Genomic DNA, 8,375 nt, shown 5'->3' with positions numbered 1-8,375 from the left:
CTCCCCCTGCACCGCCCCCTCCCCCCGCCCCCAGCCCCATTTTCCTAGTTCAGGTAGGACTGGAGGTTGCAGTCTGTAAGACCTGCAGTACAGCACTCCCTTCAGACCTGGAGGGACACAGTAAAACCCCCAGTTCCCAGACTAAGAAGCAAAATGCCAGAGCCCTGTTCTCCCACACTAAGTTAGCATGACCTTGTATCCTATGTGAAAAATGAATTCAAAGCATCTGTCAGGTTAGAAGACTTTGCACTGGTGTAAATGGCTACAGCAGGAGCAATAGAGAATCAGGCCCCACTTGAACCATTAGTATGAAACGATATAGTTTATCTCCCCCCTACTTTGGCAGCAGGAAAGGAGGCCTCAATGTATTTTTTTGGTGAGGAAGCAAGAAAGTAGTTCTCAAGAAGAGATGTGTTAAGAGAGAATAATGTTAAAGCTCTCCTACTTTTTGCTGCTAAACAGAACTTCTACTAGCACATATTCTGTGTGTAGGCTTTGTTCCTTCTCCCCATCGATTTGCCCAGGGCTCAAGGCCACAATCCTTCTAGTATTCATGATATTGGCTTCTACTTAGTATCTGCAGTCAACCAGGATCTCAGATCCTTCTACATCATTCACCGTGCCAAGCTCTTACATACTTGTTTATTGGGAAATCCAATCTACTCATCTGTTCCCCATTAGTTATTTAGATGATGGCGAAAGTAATTTAATTAAGCAATACTGTAATAAAACTAACTCTGCCAGTGAAAAAAACCTTGCACTCTCCATGACCACGGAAGCTAGGACTAGTCATACTGGCTAATTTTCCTTCCAAAATAAAGGGGGAGGGGGAAAAAATGAAAGTGACCTGTTCGCTACATATCATGCCTCTTTTCTACATATAATGTTCAGGAAATTTAGATACCCAGCTGCAAAGTTGCAAAGTAGTACAGCTGATGCAACAATGGACAATATTTTCAAGGGATATGTCTTCTTCAGTGAAACAAATGTGGCAAAATTCTGTTAAGCCTTCAGTAAACAGAGGTACTGGATCACAGCAACGGGTGTCAGATGTCACTGGCTATATCTGGAAAAAAAATCTCTGAAAAATCAGAAGTGAAAATGTTCCTTTTTTATTAAAATAGGAACAGTAAAGCAACCAATCCAGCAGAGATCCCTCACAAGAGAAGCTTTGCGGAAGTTTTGTATTTAACAGAAAAACAGCCACACCTGTATGGATACTCTAAGCTGTGTGTTTATATTTTGCTTGTGAATAAATTCTATAATAAGCCAAAAAAGACCCAAAAATCTGTTGTGGAACTGGTGAACAGAAAGTTCACCCCCTTAGAGTCTAAAACAATGTGCAAAGATAGAAGACCATAACCACAGAACACAACAGAACAAAAAACAAAGGACTGCAAAACTAAAGGTCAAGTGGACTAACTTGTCCATACCATCCAGGAGAATATTAGATCAGGCCATTTTCTCCAGGTTTCTCCCTCATCTTTATATAGAGTCATTACTTGCCATGTCAACTCAAGCCTAAGGCTATAGTCAGCAGAATAGTCTTCCTTAAAGGCCTTTTCAGTGGCAATAAATCTTATATATATATTAAACGTATATACATACAATAGAATACCATATAGGTATTTACATAGATAAATATGGACCTGGTAGCATTGGCCTCAAAAGTTTCTGCTATGAACATCAAAAAGTTCTGGTTGGGTGCCTCAAAAGGCAGCATATTTCTAGATTTTTGTCTTAACTATATTTCCCCTCTATAAGCTAGCATCACACCAAATCTCACATGGTAGGGTGAAACATCACTTGACTCTGTATGGAATAGCCATATTGAAACAATTCTTCAGAGTGGTAGTAAAACCACTCTGCTAGAGAGGGTCACTTTTCTGAAGTATCATACAACTACCCCCAATTATTTGGGATTAGAAACGCACAACAAATGATAGTTGTTCTGGCTACAGTAGTTATTCCTGGTCAAATTCCAGCTCATATTACATTCTGCCAACCAAAATTCTCATTTTACTTCTTCTTAGATAAGAATACTCTTTAATTTCTCTCACTAAGAATTGTGTTCCTTGTGTAATGATTGAAATTTCATTGACGAGCAGAGTGATACCCAGTATCACAAACCCCATGTTTAACATCTGTAGGTTTGTAAAGCACTAAGAATTTATTAGATTAAAAGCACTTACAAGATGAAAAATTCTCATTACTATCAATGCTAACGGGTCAAAATGTATTTTATTCCAAACTGTTCTACAAGTTTCACACATTCCTAAAACATAAAATATATCCTATGTTATAGCAACAGACCAAACTGAATACTCTAAACCATAATCATTGCAAATTGCAGCACTGACATCTTTGAATTAAAATTGCACAAGGATTCACATTTAAGTTGTTTTAACTACTATCAACAGTCATTTGACATATTGTGGGATCAGACTAATTTTTAAGATGAAGATAATATTCTTCCCCCTGTATTTCATTAGTGAGAATCATTTGGATAAAAACAGAGCTCTAGTTTTGAAATCCACTCACTTGCCAGAGAGAACTGTTTAGAGTTTCTCTGTGGTGTAACAAGCTGTGAATGACAGTGTTCACTCTTATTTCTCAAGAGCACAGCTTTGTCATCTACCACTGTGGTCCCAACAAAGGAAAATCCAGATGTCTGCAAATTAAAGGAGAGCTGGATGACATTCGGCTGTTAAGGCTCTGCATACATAAATCATTGTAATAAGAGAAGATTGTTATATTAACCTTTGTCACGCAATTTTCTTTTTCTTTTGTAAGAAATACGAAAAACAACAAATTAGGTAGCACAATAATTCTATTTTAAATCAGAATGACTTAGAGCTCTTTTCTCCCCTTGATGCCTACATATAATTCCCATTCATTGGGAATTTCACATATGCCTCAAAAGAAGTTAAACTGTGAGCACATATGAAAATACTTCTGCACACTTCAAATGCCATCTTGCTATTGAGACAAAAAGCACATAGAAGCTTTCCAAATATATCATAATTCTAAAAGAATGATCATAGGAAGTCATGAAATCTAACCCTGGCCCTATAGGCATCATGCTTCATGCATTATTTCTCTGCCTCAGTTATCCCACCTGGAAAATAGGATACTACTACTTAACTTTCTCAACAGTTATAGTGCAATCTCTGTACCCGTGTACAATCCCAACGGCTTCAATACACAAGTGTAAAAATGCATCCATGCAGAATCATCAGGTTTGGGACCTTGACTTCAGTGGAACTGAAGTCTGTGTGAAAATGCTTTGCTGAACAGAGATGATAATACTGCGATTATGAGTGGATATCTTACCTAACAACATTTTAGCGAACATGCATTATAGCAAGCCAAGACATCCCTAAAAAGTATTATTAGAGATAAATTAAATCAAACTTTGTTTTCTCACAGAAGTGATTTACTTTGAGAAGTTTAAAAAAATTACAGGAACTTTAACTCAATGTCTGTCTTGTTTCTGCAATATTACTTTCTACCTTAACATGCATTTTCCACATAACCACATTAAATCATTCTCTAATTATTCCTAACTCTACCCCTGGACAAGTTAGCCTATTTTCTCACAATAAATATTTCTACTTTGTTGTAAAACTCATCATCCCAATCACGTTTTCCTCCACTGGCAAGGTATAGATAGCTGGGCATAGGAAACATGAAAAAGGTTACATGAAGGTTTTTGATGCCAGTAAAATGGGTTCAAAATCATGACCTCAAAGTGGGACCCCCGAACTGCTATGATCATTCCTGGTTAATTATAAAAACAAAACTAATGATCAGAACTGCTTTGGGGCACTTCTGGCACTCAACTGCACTCAATTTTTGGCATTCATTGTACTTCAATTTTTGAAAATGTCACAAAATGCCTTGAATAGAAAATAGGTATCTAATCTATACACCTGAGTCATCACAGTACTATACCATTTAAGCAAAACCCATAAGGTGGACAACCAAAGTATCTTAATAAAAATCATGTGAGAGTAAGGAAACATCATCCAGTCTAACATGGATTCCCTGTTTTGGCTTATCTTTGTTCTAGTTTCGTGCTTTTTCACAACGCTTTTTAGTTTTTAACTGTACATCATTCTTATTCTCCATTTTCCTAGATACTCCTAATAAACCTCAGTGTCTCTGCACATACCAGCATAGCTGTAAACAGAGCAATGCTCTCACAAATATTTTAACTGAATTGCAAAGAATTGTTTTAACTTCTAGTGGGAGAAAAAGATTTAAAACTAATATTTCTTTTAAAAATATTTTCTCCTCTCTGTTGGATTATTATTTGATTTTTTTGTAAAAATCAATGATAAGAAGACATTTTTCTAAGGACTGTTTACACTATTTTTAACAGTGATCAGTAGCTGCCATGTAGGTGAGAGTTTTCATTTTAATAAACGTTACTAACACTGAGGAGATTAGGGCATATTATTATTATTTAAAATGTAACAGTAAAATAAAAGATCTGAAAATTGATAATATATACAGTTTTTCCTCAGCAATCATTGAGCATGTTTACTTCTATGGTTTGACAACTCCAAAATAGTGACTAATATAATACAGCTGGCCATTTTACAAAGTGACTTCCAACAGTCCTCTTCAAGCCATTGCAGAGTATTAAATACATAGTTGGCTATATTCTGTCCTCTGCTGGGCTGGGAGCCAAAGGGACACTGAAGTCTCTTAAATGTCCCCTTTCCCAAAGAAGTCTCCCAGAACCTTACTATAAATTTAAAAGAAAGCTAAGAAGGACTGATGATATATGTGTTGCCCTGTATATCACGGGGCCTGATCTGAAGCCCATGAAAGCCAAGGGAAAGACTTCAGCATGCTTGGAATCAGGACCCACTTGCCCTCTGACGTAGTCTTTGGTTTAAGGGTAATATCAATCATCAGCCATGACACCTGTGTTTTTGTTCAAAGATGTAAAGTGAATTTCAAAATATACTCTCATTTCTGTCAGCCATCTGGACTTCTAAAGAGCATAGAGGTAGAACTTCTGCTCCCCCAGGCAAAAAGACTACAATTCACAAAAACTTGCTTAACTTTAACTTGTGAGTAGGCCCAAAGTCCATGAGACACTGCAGGCTTAAATCAGTGTCCTCCACATTACAAAATTGAAAGCATTCTAGAAATTACTATATATTAGGGCTGTGTGAAACAGCACCATTCCATTTCAACGAGACAGTGTTTCATTTCAAGTTTCATTTCATTTCAAAAGCAAAGTTCCATTTTGTTTCGTCGAAACTGTTTCACTCTTTCAATGCTGTTTTGACATTTCGCCCATAGGCTATAATGGGGAAGCATGAAACTGCCAATAACTTTGTCATTTCTAACCTGATTTGGATGGAACTTGCAGGGATGGTAGCCCCCTTCTGAGACCATGAAGTCCACTAAGTTTCAAGGAGATATGTGCAGGGGTTTCTGGGAAATTACACCTCAAGCTGCTGACAAGCAAAATTCGTGTGTGTGTGTTAAGGCACAGCAAGGTGAAAACTGCAGGCATGCTAGGCCCTGCTGAGGCCATGAAGCCTGGCAGCTTTCAAGGATATAGGTGCAGGGGTTTCTGGGAAACTGAACCTCAGGCTGCTGACAAGGAAAACTTGTGACATGAGTGACACTGTGTGTGTGTTAAGACACACCCTCACTGGTGCTGGGGCCTCTACATGACACGGTAGTGTGCCCCAATGAGGTCTCCTTCTCCTCTACAGCCTCAGTCCAGTCCACCACTTTCCATGACAACAGGTAATAACTTAGTAAGCAGCACAGTAGCACTAGCAGGATCTCAGGCAGCCAAACTGTCACAGACTAGAGCCTTTCTTTCCTTTCCTGCAGGAGCTTCATCTCCAGCAGCTGCCAGAGAACTCTCCCTGCCAGCCCCAGCCCTGGGGCTTAGATGTGCTCAGGGTTCTGCGTCCTTCCAGTCAGGTGCTAGGGGCATTGGTCTAAGGACATGGCACTGGCAGACAAGGTCCTTTCCTTTGGGTCAATCTAATCTGGTATGTTTTAGCAGACCAACTGAATAGTTAAAGAAATATATCTTAGCAAGCTTATGGGCTGTAAAAACCCTTTCTCAGGCCGCAGTTGATGTGTATATGTGCTGTTCCTGGATGGAAGGAATAGTAAAGAAGCCAGAGGCTGGCATGCAATGCAAGCAAGAACGCCAGTCAGTGAAAATGGAAATGGAGGCATCAGGGGGTGAGGGACAGGCCAGGGGGAGTGGGGAGGCAAAGGGGATGTAGCAGTGCAGGTAAAAGTGGAGAAGTACCTGGGGAGTCAAATATCCGGCAGGTTGTAGTGTGTCATAAATCCAATGTCGATATTGAGTCCGTGAGTTTCTGTACCTAGGAGGCTGATGAAGTGCAGTTCATAGGCCCAGGTCTGAAAAGTGGTTTGTAAATTCAAACAAGCACCAAACCTTGCTAACCTAACCTTATCACCAGAACTGAAGCCAACTTCCTACAGCTGAAAACAAAAAACCTGCCAACAATCTCCAGTACCCCCACAAACTGCACACCAGAATCTATCAAAGACAAGAATACCCAACTACCTGTGGGGGCACATTTCTCACAAAAAAAACATCCTGTCTCCAGTCTCTCAGGCCTGATCCTGAAAGGGAATTTAAAAATCACTTTTCATAGCCAGGCATATGAACTTCACTTCATCAGCCTCGTAGGTAGTAGGTACAGAAACTCATGGACTCAATATAGACAATGGAATTCTGACACACTACAACCTGCTGGACATCTGATTGCCCAGGTATATCTCCATGTTTACCTGCTCTGACACATTTACCACCTCCACCCCACCCCACCCCTGCCCCAGCCTGTCTTATGCCTTGACACCTCATTTCCATTTTCACTGACTGGCTTTCTTGCCTGCATTGCATGCCAGCCTCTGGCTTCTTTACTATTCCTTCCATCCAGAAACAGCACACACACACCAACTGCAGATGCTGCCTCAACCTGACAAAGGGGTTTTCAACCCAAAAGCTGGCATCCCAGGCAGCTAAGCTGAGCTTACCTGGAGCCTCACAACTCCACTGCAACCAGCAAGCATCAGGCCTGTCAAAGATGTGACAGGTCTGGGCTTTTCCCAGCAAAGACTCTGTGCATGTGTGTGGTATCTGGAGGTTATGACACCTCCTACCAGCCTTTCACCAGGGGAATCCTTGGTCCTGGCATTTCCTGGGGCTGCCACACCACCAGCAGTCCCACCAGGCCTCCCCAACCCTGGAAGACTGCAGTTTTAGTGGTCATGCCCAGTACCTGGGGCCTCCTCCTTACCCATAGCCCCAGCCCATACCTCCAAGTTCATCCTGGCATGGAAGCTCAGCAAGAACATGTTCTTCCCCTGCTGGCTGGTGATGCAGTGAGTTCCCCCTCCAGCTCTGAGAGTGGGGCATTAAATGGCTTTTAAAAAATGAAAAAAGGAAATAGGTGTGGATGGAGTGAGGAGGGTGGCATTTGATTTGTGTGCACCTGGAACTTGGCCCCAATGATCTCCTCAGAGGTGGTGCAAGCACCTATGCTGGACTCCTTTAAGAAGTGTTTGGATGCTTATCTTGCCGGGATCCTTCGACTCTAGCTGACTTCCTGCCCTTTGGGGAAGGGGCTGGACCCGATGATCTTCTGAAGTCCCTTCCAGCCCTAATGTCTATGAAATCTATGAAATCTCTGTTGCTGTGTGGGACTCATCCATCACTTCAGCTTGAAGGAGAGCCCATCAATGGCCTGACTGGTCGCACCAGTGCCCTGTGAGGGAAAGGTAGGCATGATCTCCACCCCAGCTGCTCCAGATGTTTGAGTTGAAGTGTAAGGCCACCTGCAGACCTGCCTTGCACAGCTCCTCCCTCAAGTACTCCCTGCATGCCTCATACAGCAAGAGAACCATCGTCCTGCTGAAGGTGGGTCATGCGGGTACTTGATAGGATGGGGCTACAAATGCCATGAGTTGCCTGAACCCTGGCCGCTCAGCTAAGGAGAAGGGCTGGCCAGCCAGTACTCTGGGTGATCTCACTTGCCCCTGCAACACACCCTGCTTTCTGTCTGCCTTTCCCCCACTGTTCCAGGATAGCCTGCCTCTGCTTTGGGGGGACGGGGGCTTTGAAGTGAGAGGGGGACTTCCCTTTGGGCATGCTCCCACTGGTGCCAGGATGAGGAGGAGCAAGAGCAAGGGGGTGGTGCCTGCAGAGGTGCATCAGCATCCCCATGGTGCTTGTGTTTTGTTCCCTTGCCCCAGCTAGTTTTGGCTCAGCAGTGCAGGCAGATAACGTATGTGGGATCATCTGCCAACTCAAAATGATCCCAGACCACAGTACTTGCTCACTTCTGGGGTGCAGGTGC

General features: G+C 42.1%; 1 long non-coding RNA gene across 1 annotated transcript in view; it reads right to left on the bottom strand.

Annotated features, from left to right (window-relative positions):
* Nucleotides 1-2,666, bottom strand: part of LOC109289547 — a 205,722-nt gene extending 203,056 nt beyond the window's left edge. Inside the window, exon 1 of the long non-coding RNA XR_002095399.1 lies at nt 2,542-2,666. This is a non-coding gene — a long non-coding RNA (uncharacterized LOC109289547). The remainder of the gene's footprint in view (nt 1-2,541) is intronic.
* Between the last annotated feature and the right edge of the window lie 5,709 nt (nt 2,667-8,375).

Source organism: Gavialis gangeticus, unplaced genomic scaffold (assembly GCF_001723915.1).
Source record: "Gavialis gangeticus isolate Ggan-Ray unplaced genomic scaffold, GavGan_comp1, whole genome shotgun sequence".
Classification (NCBI taxonomy): domain Eukaryota; kingdom Metazoa; phylum Chordata; order Crocodylia; family Gavialidae; genus Gavialis; species Gavialis gangeticus.
Note: the sequence above shows the minus strand (reverse complement) of the source record. Positions and strands in the feature narration are given on the sequence as shown.